The sequence below is a fragment of the Athene noctua genome, chromosome 3, assembly GCF_965140245.1.
Source record: "Athene noctua chromosome 3, bAthNoc1.hap1.1, whole genome shotgun sequence".
Taxonomy (NCBI): Eukaryota; Metazoa; Chordata; class Aves; order Strigiformes; family Strigidae; genus Athene; species Athene noctua.
In genome coordinates this window covers 48,157,916-48,173,680 of record NC_134039.1, presented here as the reverse complement: position 1 = coordinate 48,173,680, position 15,765 = coordinate 48,157,916, and positions in this window count along the sequence as shown.

Sequence of the window (15,765 nt, the reverse complement as noted above, 5' to 3'; positions counted from 1 at the left end):
GCTACATACATCTTCAGACTCTCCCCCCCCCCCCCCCTTTTTTTTTTCCTTAAATTGTGTACCTCAGTTCTTCATGCATGGGATCACTGGTGTTTATTGAACTATTTGCTACTGAGAAGATATTTGACATGTTTGTTTAATCCTGTTTGAAAATGAAAACTGCCTTTTAAAATTTTGTAAAACTGAAAGTTGTATCAAACAAGTCATGACTCATTTCCTGCTTTTTTGTGAATAGGTGTTGGTTACAAACAGTACTGTTGTAATTTTTGTCTTTACTTAAAACCATTGTTCACTGCTGTGTATAATAAGTTTAAGGAAGAAATAACCTGCCTGTAGCTGTTACATGGGGAATAGCTAATACTGGAGAGGCAGCAGGTAAGTAATGTTCCATTGCATAGATATATTAAATCTTAAAATAAAAAAGTAAATTTACAAGCGTTATATGCAGGAACTGATATTTTACTCCACATTGAAATAGATTTAAGGAGACTGTTGCTCTTTTTACACAGAGTGTAATTTCTCACTCACATATAGATTTCCATTGCTGGCAATGGAAATAGCAGGGAGGGAATAGCAGGGGGAAAGTAACGTAAGTTAAACTGAGCGATCGTTGTGACTTGAGAGATGAGGTCCCCATATGAAGCCCCTTATTTCTGCCTGTTCTCTGGATACTTAGTTTTAACTGATAAATGTACTGTGTTGCAATTTAGATAATACTCTCTTGTTATTGTGAATTTAATTTGTTAGATTTTTTAATGAAACAAAAAAATGTACATAAAAAAAATTCCAAAGACCCTGATAGACACCAAAAAGGAATATGCTTAATGCACATCATGTATAACTGGCTCTTGTAGAATTTTTACCAGGTTTTGGTTTATTAAACATTACTGGCAATTTCCTGTGCACATTCAGGAAATAGCAGTTTGGTAACTTACTGACTGGCGATGATGCCATGATGGCTACTGCTTTGTTCTTTGATATTCATCCAGTTGTATTTCACCTCCTTTTGCTGATGAAAGGACAGAATAGTCTGTGAGGAAATACTTTTTCTTTCAAATATTGATTTTATAAGTCATCTTAAAAATAATATCTTAAGGCCATGTCCTTTATTTTGAAAGACAAAACCAACAAGTGACTTAGCAGGGGTGGTGCTTTAGTAACAAAAGTTGTTTTACTGGAGGTTTGTTTTTCAGAATTAGAGGGTGGGGTTTTTTTAAGTAAAATTTCTACTGGACTATATGTTTTAACAGGTTGAAATTACTACTTCAGAAGAACATAGCATTTTGGAAATTGTACAGTCTTGTTTTTTTTCTCATTCCCTTTTTGCTTTCTGTGCCAATAATTTTAGTTCTGATTACATTTTGAGAAATGTTTGTCAGAACTTCAAATTTTTATTTACAGGGTGACTTATAAGCTTGGATAGCTGTTGTTTGTGTGTTAAACAAGATATCTTACTAAATTTAGGCATTAGCTTGATTTTTTTTTTTTTTTAACAAGGAGTGAGTGCTTTCTGGTTTTGTTCCTTTGAAATTGGTGAGGCTTAGTTTTTCTAACGGTATTTTTTTACCTGATTGTTTAGTTGAATACCCAAACCGTTGTAAATGTTTTTCCTAGTTGTACGTGGATAATCAGAGATTTAAATGTTGTATATACTTGTCACCTGTGTTCCCAGTAAAAATACATGGCATTCTTTATAGAATTACTTAATTCCTGATTTCCTTTTCTTATCCACTTGCTCTCTGTGTACAGGTTAAACAGACTTTGTTTCTATTTTTATTTATATAATTTTATACACAGCCTCTTAAATTTGTCATTGGTTCTTGTGTAAACTGAGATACAGCCTTAAATTTCCTAACATAATGCTCATTAAGATAACTATAAACATGCATGTTTTAACACTGGTACTCTTCAGAGATCCAAGACACTAAATTGCTTCTACGTTGAAATATAAATCCTTCAGGATCTTGAAGAAGGAAAGTGCAGGTCAGTGTGCATATACTTAAAGAAAATGGAAATCTTTACAAAATAAGCATTTTGACATAGGAAAGAAGCAACATGGATTTGTTTAGGATTTAAATTATTCTGGTAATTGCACAAGTCTTAAACGTTATGATTGTAGCATGCTAATTAGTCACATTTATACAGCAATACTGTCTCTTGCAACTGTTTGCCATGATGTCTTGCAATGAATATTGCAGACAGGCCTGGGGTGGGTGGGGGTGTTGAGGTGTTGGGGTTTTTTTTTGGCTTTGGTCCTCGTCCTGTCCCTCAAAATTAAAATTTGACATGCTATGTACTTTTAGATTAATTTTAGCTTTAGAGGATGAATTATGAAGGAGTGTTTTGGAGCATAGCAGTTCCTCCAATTTGATGTTCTCATGGGATTTTTTTTTTTCTCCCCATGTTGGACAAAATATGATAAACCATCTCATTCTGTCTGTGTTACATACTTGTTAGTTCTTGAATCCTTTCTGTAGCCCCAGTTACTGCAGTGGGTTCTAGGTTCTGGTGTGATCTACGCTTGTGTTTAAATCTTTTAAAGCTTCTTTGGAAATACACTAGTTTTACTGAAGTCTCTTGAAAATAGTAAACAGTATACCTTTGATCCCCCTGAAATAGAGCATTTAAGTTGTAAAAATTCCCATCTATTCCTACCATGTAATGTGATTTTTTTTTTTTTTTTTACATGATTCAGTGCTAACACTTTGGAGTATATTCCAGTAATAGACTTTGGCCTCACCCTCTTCTATACTGTATTTTGTAATAGAAAATATTTTAAACTGTGCATATTATTACTACATTATGAAACAGACATTCCTTTGATCTTCAAATGTAAGAAAATGAGGAATGTGTGTGCTTTTATAAATACAAGTGATTGCAAATTCAGTTTCCTTACTACTGCAGGTGTCCTTTTTTAAAATAAATGAAAGGGGGGAAAAAAAGCCAAGTGTTTTAAAGATGAAATACATTCCTATTTGGTAAACCTTAACATTTTTATGAAGATTACCAGCACTGCTGACTTTCTAAACAAAAGGCTGTATTGTCTTCCTGTACCATACCATTTCCTGATTCCCATTTTGCACAAGGATGTATGAGTAAACTATTCAAGAAATAGTTTTGAAATACAATAGGGGGGGCTTGCCTGAGATGGAACACAGAATTGCAGTGCAAAATGTAAGGAAATGGATGTCTGTCAGAATGCTTGACTCCAAAGGACTTTACATACATATATATATATATATATATGTAAACAGTTTCCTGATACCGGCAGGCCAAAGAGTCTGTTGAATACTTGAGTTTTTGGAGACCTGTATTGCTCAACAAGGTAAGATGGTATCCTAGCAAATGCGGATTTTAATACATTTTCAGCAGAGGTACTTAGTTAAATATAGGGATCATTTCCTCTTTTTTAGATGTTACACTTGAAATACTGCATAACTTTTAGCTTTCATGGGTTTCTTTTTTTCCAGCCTTTAGGAGACTGTTAAGCAATTTGCTGTCCAACTTTTGTGTTGGTCTTAAACTGCAATAGTAGTTTACCTTGTATTGAAGAAATAAAGACCATTTTTATATAAAAAATACTTTTGTCTGTCTTCATTTCAGCATGTCTGATATCTTTGTAGTGCTTGTTATGTCAATCTTCTCAAATATTCAGACATTAAAACTTAAGTGTGGACATTCAAATGTAGTTATAACCAGATTCTGTGCTATAATTATTTCTGAATATAGAAATAGCTCTGTACTAGCTCTTGTCTTTCTCATCTGGTCTTTATTAAGATCACTGAGAAGTGCAGATTTTTTTAAGCAAACCTTTTTTTTTGTCTGTCTTTTTTCTGTAAAATGCAGTGACCCACGTGTCAACTGAAGAAAAAAAAAACCAAAAGCCAGCTGTGGAAAGCAATTTCAGAATCTTAAAATTACATTTTCAGAATCAAACATGTACTAGTGTTTGGAGCTGTGGGCTTGCATATAGAGACATTAAACTAATGATGATAAACCTTTTTATTTTAATCTGGCTTCTTGAGTTGACTATATCTGACCAGTCTTAATCATTACAAAGTATGTGTGTCTTAAACACAGCAGTGGTAAGACAGCTGTATGGCAGGCTGAACTGTTGTCAGCTCATCTCATGCAGACATTTGGTCTGGTACCAATGACAGTATCCATCCTGTGATGACTTAAAGCTGCTTTTGGCACTGTGGTTTCATGGCCAAATGTTTTACTCTCCTGCTGAATCAGAACACTATAAAACACACATCTGTATGTTATACACAAAAAATCATTAGAGTTGCTGTACTGTGCCATACTAATGGTGAGCTGTTCATAATTGGTGATCTTTGTTGAAGTTCATTTACTGTAGCACAAAATGAGCTGTGTCTCTTGTACCATCTTACATTACTGGTGACATTTTGCAGTGGTGTTGCTCCAGCTTTTGTCTGTGACTGGCCTCCAGCATTTGGCAGTGGTAAGATTATGTGAGAATGATGGCTTTCATTTGGGAAAAATAGTTTTTTCTAATCTTTATAGCTTCAAGAAGTCTGCAATCTGATTGTCTTGGAAAATCGCAACATTGATGGTTTTATTTAAACATAATTTCTGAGTGAATGAAGGTGGGCAAATGTACAGGTCTGTGTAGAGGAAACAATGCTCACTAGTAAATGAACCCAGGTTTCTTTTGCTAGTGCTGTAAACCTGTAATAAACAAAAGTAACTCACTCTAAATTACTCCAATTTTAATTGTTCAAAAAAGCAAGCAACAGGATAGAAAAACTAACTTGGCCACTGATTATTTACTGCACTATGCTTGAATTTCACAGTTAAGCTGTTTCTTTAAATAGATGAGCATGGCTTGTAGCTTGGCTTCATTGACAGTGAAGGATTGAACAGAGGTGGAAGGAGTGTCAGGCTGTGGCTGGTGGGGTTTAGGGGACTTCAGGCTTCCCTCTGGGTGAAATGCACTGGAGGGGAATAATTGCTAACTTTATCTTAAAAATACCTTGTTGCGATTTTCCTCTAGGTTAGGGTGTTCAGCAATTCCTGTTGCTGAATGGGAAAGAATTGTAAAGCATCCTGTCCCCAAAACCAGGATGTGTAACATAAACGTGAGTATTTAGTAGTGCATGGATGAACTCATTGTGGAAGCATTCAAGTACAGGTTAACTAACCAGGATGTCAGATTATCAAGGTCTGATTTGAAAAAGTATCAGAAGAACGAGGAAAGTAATAATTCTGAATATGGGTTGGTGGGTTTTTTCCATGTAAGCTTTCTGGGGAAAATATAATCCCCTTGAATTACAGACAAGGAAGTTGATGCTTTTTAGAAGTGTTTCTTGTTCCGTTCTACGTAGAAGAACCTTCCCTCCAGCCTTTTTCAGTGTCCTCTCCATAGCTGCTGCAGATTGAAAGGCCCAGAACCTGAGGTGAGCTAGAGGGAGAGATCCTGCTGGAATCGAGGCTTCAGAAAAATTGTCCTTGCTTGTTCCCCCCATCCAGTGCCCAGCAGTGTGGAAACTGGTGCAGAAGTTTCCTCTCTGCCACCTCTTCCTGCAGGCTGACTGGCCTTAGACAAGAGAGCTAACCCTTCCCTTCTACCCTATCCTCTGAGTGCTGCAAACAAGAAGAAAAAAATGCCTAAAACTACTCACACCAGGATAAATGTGTTCTTGAGCACAGCTGTACTTGGCTGAGTAACCTCACTGGCCCTTAATATTGACTGTTGTTTTTATGGGAGGAGAGGGAGGCGGGAAGGCATTTGTGAGATTTAGCAGAGGAGCCTGAAATGGTCACTTACGTCAGCAGTGTGGTCTTACACCAGCTGCAGTTGAAGGGAGATTTCTGGCCTGCAGGAACTGTTTCTGTGGTAGCTCTGGAGTTCCTGTGTAGGTGTCTGCTGTGGATTTTGCAGCCCCAGCAGTGGGACAGCGAAGTCCTCAGGATGTCTTCATGCAAAGAGAAAGTCTTCCTTTCTGCTGCTGCACCCATTCTGACCCAGCCTCACTGAAGGCTGAATTCTCTCCTTCTGCAAAGCCAGCATATTGCTTCATTTCCTGTCAACAGAGGAGTGTTCTGATCAGGGCAAGTCTTTTAGGTTTTGAAATTTGTCAGTGGAAATGAAAGACATCTAAGCACTTGCTGGGAAGAGGACATTGAGTAAGCAGTTAGAAGTGTCCTTTTTGACCCCTGTTACGTTTGGGGTTGGAAGACATGCTCAGGTTCAGGAATATTAGTGCTGTTTCTACCTTTATCTTCTCTCCTGGTTAGTCCTTCAAACCATTTCATCATAATATTGTAGCTGGTCCAGCGGAATTTGTTAAGTTGGAAAAGAGAGGAGCAGCAGAAAGCAAATAAAATGCCAAAATCAACAAAGCGAAGTCTGTGTGAAACTGTGAAAGGTAAGTTCGTCCGGTGCAGGCTGACTAAAGAAAGACAGCCGTATATGCATAGCTCATGATTACAAAGGTACCTTTTTTTTGCAGGCATTATTACAGGAAAACCAGATACAGGCATCTGAGTGTCTTTATACCCAACTTACTCTGAAATGCTAGACTAAAACAAATGATGATATGCCAGGCAAGGAAACACTGATTTAATCATTTTGGGGACAGAACTGTTTTGCATCAGGAATCACCTGAGTCCTCTTGAAGGCCTGTATCATCGTGCTCAGAAATAAAGTAGTCAGCTGAGAAAGGATGCTTGCTGAGTTCACCTCTGCATTTTTTCAAAAATAACCACCTGGTAGCATAGGATATTTTTTAGAGGAATGTAGTCTGCATATTCAACACCTTGGGTTTGATGTATCCTTAAGTAGTTAAAGTATGATGCAACTTATCTTTCTGAATGCATCTTGACTAACAACAGAGGTTACTCCAAACATAGTGAAGAGTTTGAGCTGATGCTCATTCATGCTCTATGAGAGCAAGTAAGGCCACTGCTGCTCAGGAGAGTTTGTCATGTAAGAGATGGACAGATTAACTGGGACACAAGAGGAAGGAAATGTGTTGGTCACATCGAATTTTTATCTGTTTTCTCTCTTACCTCTTACAAGATGAAAAGCAAGTGAATGCTTCTGAAAAATGTGAGTAAATGGCTGGAAATGGGAAGATAAGCCTGTTCACATCCAAGAAAAGTAAGTTGTTGGGAGATGTACAAGAGAACCTTTAGAGAGGCAGCAGAGGCCAAAATGAGTTGAGGTAGGAATGTATTTCCTTTCTTAGACTGGAAATGAAAGGAGGCTTTTGTGCAGTGTGCAGAAGCAGTTTGATGGAGTAGCAGCTAGGGGAGGGCAGCATGTTTATTTTAAAGGATGTTGCAAGCTGAGAGGCGCAGTGCTGTCCCTGCGTGGAGGGAGGGAGAAAGGCTGGTGCTAAATGAAGCAGGTTTTTTTGCTGGATAAATTTTTACTGGTTAAGTTTGAGGTGGAAGTGAGTCAGAAGAAACTTGCTCATTTTTATCCATGTAGCAATGTATAATATTACAGAAAACGGTGAGAAGCTGGTCAGTTCACACATTTAACACAGAGACACAAAGTATATGGTGTTCAAGGAACTGATCAAAAGTTTTCTGCCTTTCTTACTCTGCTCTTTCTGCTCCTGGAGAGATGGTGTGAAAAAGAATTGCAGACCATTTGTATTTGTAGCAATGTAAGTCTTTTTGCCACAGGTAGAAGATTGCTATCCCTTTTAATTATCTGAATCTGTTTATCCATCTCTTTAAAAGAAATTTGCTGAAAATTGTTAGCACTCTTCTTTCCATCAGTCTGCAGTAGCTGAAAGTCTTGTAAACCTTGTGCCCTTTGTATAACTGGGAAATAGAATTAATTTATTCTCAAACAAGGTTTCCCAATTTTACAGAAATGACCCAGTGTAAACGTGTTTGTTTTTGAAAAAATAAATAGCTGAATATTTTTTCCAAAACACCCGAATCTACTTAGCAACTGGTATTCATTGAATAGATTTTCTCTTTTTAGCCAGTAAATTAATAAGTTACTTTCACTTTTTATCCTGTAAAAAGTGAAGTTAGGCCCCTAGATGTTGTCACAAAAAGGATATGGTCAAAATGGTGTGGATGTGCTCAGGTGGTGTGAAAGGGTCTCCTCCTGCCATCTAGTGGCATGAAAAAACCTCTCCACTCCTCTTTAATTCATAATCTTATGGGTTATGTCTGTGACCCTTTTTAGTCCAATTACTGTGATATCCACACATTGGTCATTTATCCGACGTGCCCACCTTCTCATGAGTTCTGAGCTTTGTCAGCAGAACTAGATGTAATTATCCTCAACTACCCTAAATTTACGATGATGAGCAGTTGCTTCTTCCCCTCTTTTTCACAAAACAAGATTTTTTTTTTTTGTCCTTGCTTTGGCACCTCATGAATAAGTCCTTGTCTCTTGCCTTACTTTCTGTATTTTATTTTGAATGCCTTTTGAGTGCACCGCTCTTAAATTCTTGTGTCTGTTTCCCTATGTAATAGCCTTGGAGTGAAAGAAATACTTAAATGCTCAGAAGTCTTTCTTTGACACTCAAAACACTGGAAGATACTGTCCACAGAGGCAGAGAAAATGTTGGCTGTTGAATGCATCTCCAAAACCTGGCAGAAGATGGGTGGGTTCCTGAGGGAGCTCTACAGAGTTACTGTATTTCAGAATGGTTAAACAGATTCCTAAAACTCACTGGTATTCCCTTTCCCTGTTCAGCGATCTGCTTCTTGACAGGCAGTTACCCTTGCCACCTTTCACAATCCCCAGACTGTGCTTCGCTTATAAAAATATGTGGCTCTGCCTAGATGTGTTACAGCTCCACACTGGTGGGAGAGGATGAAAACAGAGACCATTCATCCCAGACAGAATCCTCATTCATGGGTCAAGCTGGAAGGGACTAGGGCTCCCACCTCAAAAAGTTAATTGGAGCCTATATGTAATTAAAACTGTAGTTCTCACTTTCCTAAGTAATTTAGCCTGGAATCTTTGCAAGATGTAGGTCCACAGCCCCCATTTTCTCAAAGACCTGTAGTGTAAGGGTAACAAAAATAGTGAAGGCTGTAGAATGGCCAACAGAGCCCTGCAGAAGAAACTGTTGGAAATAATGTCTAAATTGTGTGGTGAGGTTTTTTTAATACATAAAGTACTTTGAATGAAAAAGGTCAGAGAAGGCCAGCTATAAAAACAGATGAAAGTGATTAGCCTTTTTCTCTATAAGAAAAGCGGTATTTTGAGCTTCTCTGTGTAAGTATACATTCTCTATAATGATTAAAGCTATCTGCTGGCTGGATTCCATCTCAGCTGGAGAATTTTCTTGATGTTTCTTTTACAGTGGTAACAGTATAATACTTCAGAAAAATAACTTTTTTCCTGTCATGTGGGATCCCTACTGTGCCCTCTTAATTTTAAATTATCCATTGACTGTTCCATTCAGTTATTTATAATGTTAAAAAAAGTAATTTTATGCCTTTTACTCAAAATGAATCTAGAAATAAACCTCTTAACCTCTACATTATCACTTCCTTCAGCGTTTTTTGGTTATAATTACAGCAATAACTAGCTTGGAATTTTAACTATGAGGGGCTTGGGTGTATTATTTGAAGAAGTGAAGGTTTCTAAAAATTCCAGTCTTTATTTAGAAAACTGGCAAGTTTCCAAAAGCAAAAGCATTGCCACCAAATTAAATTAACGGTCTGTTAAAACCATTGGGGCTAGCAAGAGGGACAGTGGCACAGTGTTCATTGCTGAAGCCAGGTTTGTGCTACCTCCAGCTGCATCTCCCGTGGAAGAAGTTTGAGGAAGGTCTTACATGACACTTCTGCAAGGTCAACCCTTGTGAGATTGGGTGTAATCCCCTTACAAAAAATAAAAATTAAATGTTCCCTCCTGTTTTTAACTTGAAAAAAATGGCAAATTTAAAACCACAATTCTGGAATTAGATCTTGGATTGACCTAACCTGGGTAAGGAGGCTGAGGCTGGTAATTTTGCTCAGAGTCTGGAGTTGGAAGTTGTTCTTTATTGAATATGCCAGTATCTGTGTGCCATCCAAGGCTGTGAAATGTAAGTAAGGGTGGTTGGCAGGTGAAGGACTCTGCTTTGTGAGGAGCAGCCAGCTGCTTATATCCTGCTCATTTCTTCCACAACAGTGGCATATGATAAAGTTTCACCTAAACTGCACACTTGGGCAGAGGCTGGGCTCACACTTATGTTGTAGTGGCAGATCAACAGCCCCCGAAAATAGGTTGCTAGAAGCAGGTTCAGCACCGTGTGTTCTTCAGGGCCCCCCCAGCTCTCTGCTATAGACAGGAACTGAAGTAACATGGTCTAGATCAAAGAATCCCATCCGTTTCCAGTCCTTTCCATGTCATCTTGTTATGCAGATTTTTTCATTCCACTTGTTCCTACAAAGATTTTTCTCTTGTAACTGGCCCTATGCCGCAACCTACTTGTGACTCTGAAAGTGATTGCTTTGAAGACTGCTCCAAGGTGACTTCCTTTATTTCAGTAGGCATAGAGCACGCATCCAGTGCCAGTTTCTTCAGTTCTGCCAATTTTCTTTCTTTAAAAATGTGCTTCCATGCTGGTAAAAACATTCAAGCCTGTGAGTACTATCTTGGTGATCAAATCTTTGTATGAGGTTTAAAAAAAAAAAAGGAAGTTTTTCTTTCTCCCATATCAGTTGTCTTTAGGACAAGTCATGCCCAACATGGCAAATTAAAGGGGTTGGGAGTGAGGTGGGTGTGTTCTAGCCTTGCATACTTCATTGCAAGGCCACAGGAGAAAGCGAAGCAGCAATACACACTGAAAAATAGCACCTGGGATGTGAAGTTCAGTCCCATCCTGGGGCAGCTAACTGCATCTTACAACCTTTTCCAAGATTTATCTTACAGCCTCATAGGATCTGTCTGGGGTGTTTGCTCCTGCTCTTCCTACAGGAAGGCTGTCCCACTCCTGTGCTCCAGGGGTTACAAATCTTCTAAGCTGTTGCCTGAATTTCTTCTTGGCTAGTTTATATTCATTTGGTCTTGTGCCAATACTGTTCTCTATTTAGTTATTTCCCTTCACATTGTACTTAACCCCTTAAGGCATTCACAACAACTAGTTAATACTTCCTCTGCCTTTATTTTGGTAAATTTGTTTAAGGAGGCTCTTGTCTTCTTTAGGACAGACCGTGACACTCACCTACCCTGTTCTTGCACATTTACCTTTCAGTTAATTTTTCATATAACAGGAGATAATATATATTCCTTTAACAGACACACGCTTTTCCAGATGGGGTCTTAACAGGGTTTGTATGGGGGCATTAAAAGGAAAATGCCTTCCCTGCTACAGCCTCCTGTAGATCCTGTCATCAGTTGTTGTATGCAGTCTCATCAGGTATTTCCAATAGAGAAGGTTTTGATGCTCTTAAATTCTGTTGTTTCTACTATGCCATTTTATAGACCATTCAGTTGTTCCTGTATGAAATCCTTGTTGTCCTCTATTAATTCTGAGTTTGTATCTTTGACAAATACTAGCCTATTTTTATTTTGTCTTTAGCAGACATTTATTTCTTCAAATTCTTTTCTTTCCATTTCGCTGATACCACTGGAACTGGAGTTGCTGCAATTTTGCAATGAAAGATGTCTGGCTGAAAGCCTCCTGCCACTCGTTGTTCCTGGCAGTTCATTGTATTGTTAGTAGTCATTCCTAAAACACTATAGAGGAACATCCTTGTCACTGAGTTTGTGCGTTTTATTGCTCCTGCTATGTAGTTACTGTGAAATAACCCATAGGCAATCCAAAGAATTTTGCTGGGGTTTGTAGCATATCTTTGTCCTTCACAAAGCTTGTTTAAGGTATCACACTTATTTTACAGTCTTGGCAAACTGCACATCTGTCCATCACAAACCACACAGGAATGGTGGGTGTCAGGGTGGATGTCCTGACAGCCTATTCCCAGCCCGGCTCACAGAGGGAGGAATGGTTCTGGAGAGGGAGTGTGGTGCCCTGCTTCCCAGCACTGGCGCTCACCAACCCACCTCTGAGTGCATCCTGCTCCAGGACACCCCCTCCCTCCCGTGGCCACAGGCACAGGCTGGGGGATGTCCAGCCCTGTTGAGGAGCATGGGGAATGCAGTTCCCCACAAAATACTGACAAAGGGACCAGCAGAAAGAATAGAGGACAACACATGCAAGGCAACTCCCTTCCATTGCAGTGCTGGGGGCAACAGCAGCATAAGAACGTGCAGTTGTTTGCAAAGTGGAGGTAAAAGAGGCACAGGCCAGGGAGAAGGTGTTGATGGTAGTAATGGACTGGCATGGAGAGAGGGGGGATAAAGGATGTTTGGGGTTTTGTTTCCTTTTAATTTAAGTAGGTGTGGGCAGGGTGATTGGTGGGCATCACCCTTAGAAGCTTAACAAGAACATTCTTCATGGACACCTTGCAAAAATTCTTGCCACACACTGCTGTTTCAGCAGACTTCATAGCAGCATCAGTTCAAACAGGAGTCAAATTTTTACTGGGGCTGTGCTTGCAAGGTGTTTCTCCCTGTTGTGGTGTGGGCTGTGATTTAAAGGCATTTATTCCTGTTCGTGGCCATAGCTGATGAGGAGTGAAGCAATCTCTGATTACACAGGTTTGCAGGTTGACAGGATGTGAGGTCATGGGCACAAACTGAAATAAGGAGGCTCCTTCTGAACATCAGGAAACATGTTTTCACTGTGAGGGTGACCAAGCACTGGCACAGGTTGCCCAGAGAGATTATGGAGTCTCTATCCTTGGAGATCTTTGAAAGCCATATGGGTGTAGTGCTGGACAACTTGGCTCTGGGTGGCCCTGCCTGGGCAGAGGGTTTGGAGCAGATGACCTTGAGATATCTTCCCACCCCAACCATCCTGTGATACCCTGAAGTTCAAAGCATGGCTTCAGGCACTCCATTTGTTACTCAGCAGTAAAACAAGCAGATCAGCCAGGGTCGGTACATCTGCAGTTGGCAGACTACTGGCAGGGAAATGAGGCAGTAATGGTGAGTATTTCTGTTTGTCCAACAGAAAGCTATGCATTTCTGCGTTGTTATTTAGAAATACTAATTGTGGACTGCAAGGCACAAGAGTCTTAAGGTTTTGGGGTTTTCCCTGTTGGTGACAGCACCGTTCTGGTTATTACAGTCAACTTGTTTATAAGAGGACAAAAATAATGAGGATAACAAATCTATGTTTGAAGACTAAGAAGGTTTTAGCTACAGTTATCATGAAGATATTGAGACCTTTACTGGATAGTTACGGTATTTAGGTGTCCCTTTGCTTAGTTACTTATTGCCCCCAGCAGAGATCAGATGAGAACCCAGGTCTCCCAGGCTACTTGATTGACTATGAGGCAACATTAATCCTCAAAAAAAAAGTACAACTCACAGTTGTTAAAGTGACCTAGCTGATATCGTGATGCAGTCAGTATTGTCAAGGGGCTTAGCATGGAAGATGGAGTCTAGGGGCAGTATTAAAAGCTGCTGTTCTCTAATAGAGTTGCGATTTGAAGTGGGATGCTGTGAAAGTCTGATCTCTTAGAGGTTGCTAAACACGACAGTTTTCCAGCCTACCTATTAAAGTGTCTGCAATTACCTGTGAAAGGTGCCCTAATAAAGCAAATCAAATAAGGTTGTATGCAGGCATACTGTTTCTCGGCAGCACTTCTGAAATGAATTTAGCAGATCTGAATTTCATAGTCTAGTCAAAAGTAACCAGCTCTGAATGTAATTAAAAAGTAGATCTGCTTGTGGTAGTTCAGCTTCCTTATACCTGCTGAAATAAAAACTTGCATGATCTGAACCTCAGGGCTCCAGATTAGCTGTAAAACCCACTTCTCCATATTAATTCCACTATCAAAACATGAATAATACGTAGGTGCTGGTGGCTAGCATAGAGAGGTTTTCATGCTTCAACATTTGGGGAGATCTTGGATGAGGGTTAATTCATCATGGGTGTTAAGGAGGCTGCATGTGCTGCTTCTTCCCCCTGTTACTCCTGCATGATGCTCCATCTCATTTACTAGCAACTGGCTCCCTGGCCCCCTTGCATCCCAAGCCCTGATAAACCTAGCATTGCTCCCAATGCTGTGTAAGAGCAGCGTGACGAGGGTGCTCATATTGATAAGCAAATGATGTATTGCCATACTTCAGCACCTGACTAGAAGAACCACCTTTGCAGAGCCAGAGGATAACATAGTAATTATGTCAATTCTGTTTTCTTTATCTCCTAAGGCTATTTTTGTTAGGTGGTTAATGGCAGTAGATTTATGATGAGCAGGAACTGTGCAGTAAGGCCAGGATTTTGATAGTGATTTCCTAACAAATCTGAGCAGCAGAATTTAGATAGCCAGCTCTCTTCAGTGGGTATTGTGACAGTTTAAACAAAATTATTCTGAGATAATGCTACTCTGTCCTCCTATGGCTTTCCACACTGTATAAGAAATGTGACAATTTTGGAGTGATGTTTTAAATATCAGGAAATTTCTGTGAAGAGGTTGCATTCCTGGTTGCTGCAGAGCAGAGGAACCAAAAGGGGGTAGGAGACAATTAAGAGATGAGACACGTGCAGGAGAGCCTGCAGTCCCTGTGTTAAGAGGCTGTGTGCGCTACGCTGGCAACGTCAAGGCTTGGCTAATCCCTGCATTTTTCCTCCTACCCTTGGCTGCCCTGGGGAAGGTCTGAGAGGTGTGAACTGGCAGCAACTATGAAGCATCTTGGACCAAATAACTTTTGGGGACACAGCATGGGACTCTGGGTCCAGGGGGCACATGGGGTGGAATTTCCATTTAACCATTTAACAAGCTTTGTAAAAGTGAGTAGGTCCGCATGAAAGAGGTTAGGGTCCCATTGGGTTAGTCTGTCTCAGCAGGCACAAACTGCAGGTATTTTCTACAGCTTGTCTCTTTCCCTGCCATGCTTGCACAGTCTAATTGAGCTGTGGTCATCAGGAAGCCTTTCCTAGAAGCAGCCCATCTCATCGTACCTCCTAAGACCCTAACCGCACTGCTTTTACTTGCTGTAGCTCCTTCCTTTGCTTGAGGTCTGTCTGCAGTGGCTGCACTGCTGGAGCGGAGCAGGCAGGTGAAGCTGTGGAGCAAGTGGGAGTGGAGAGCAAGACAGGCGGCCAGGCAGAGGCACAGCTGTGGGACCTAGAGACAAGTAGTGGCCAGTGGTAACGGATTGTTCCTTTGGAGGGAAGTGCTCACGGGCTCTGATTCTGGGGAGCAATCCACGAGTTGGCCCTGGGACATTCACCTTTTAAATGAGAATCACTGTCACCATCCCTCCTCCTTCCTACTGCCCTGATGCAGACACAGTGGCATGTCTGTAGGACAGAACAGGGCAGGTAAGTCATAAGAAGGGAAAGGCAAAGCCCTGAACATGGTCTTTCACCAAAACTTCTGCTCCTGGCTCAGTGAGCAGCTATTCATGCAGCGAGAAGCTCCATAGGAGCGTGCTAGGCAGCAGGAGCAAGGTGAGCAGGTCTGTTTGGATACATCTGCAATGGCCAAAATCACCCTTGGGGCCACCTGTGAGAGCAGCTCTGCCTACAACAGCTTTTGACAGCTTCAAAGCATGATAGGAGCTGCTGCTGCAGAGCACAGCCTGCCTGCCACAGCCCACCCACTAGTCCGCATCCTGTGAGATGCCTGTGCAGCTGGGCCACCCGCACCCATACAGGCAGGAGCCAGCAAAAACAGACAAGGTTATCTTTAGCAGAGTATTTTTTTTTGGCCATTCCCAGTGTCTGCATGTTCACCCTTAGGGCAGTAACCGTGGTG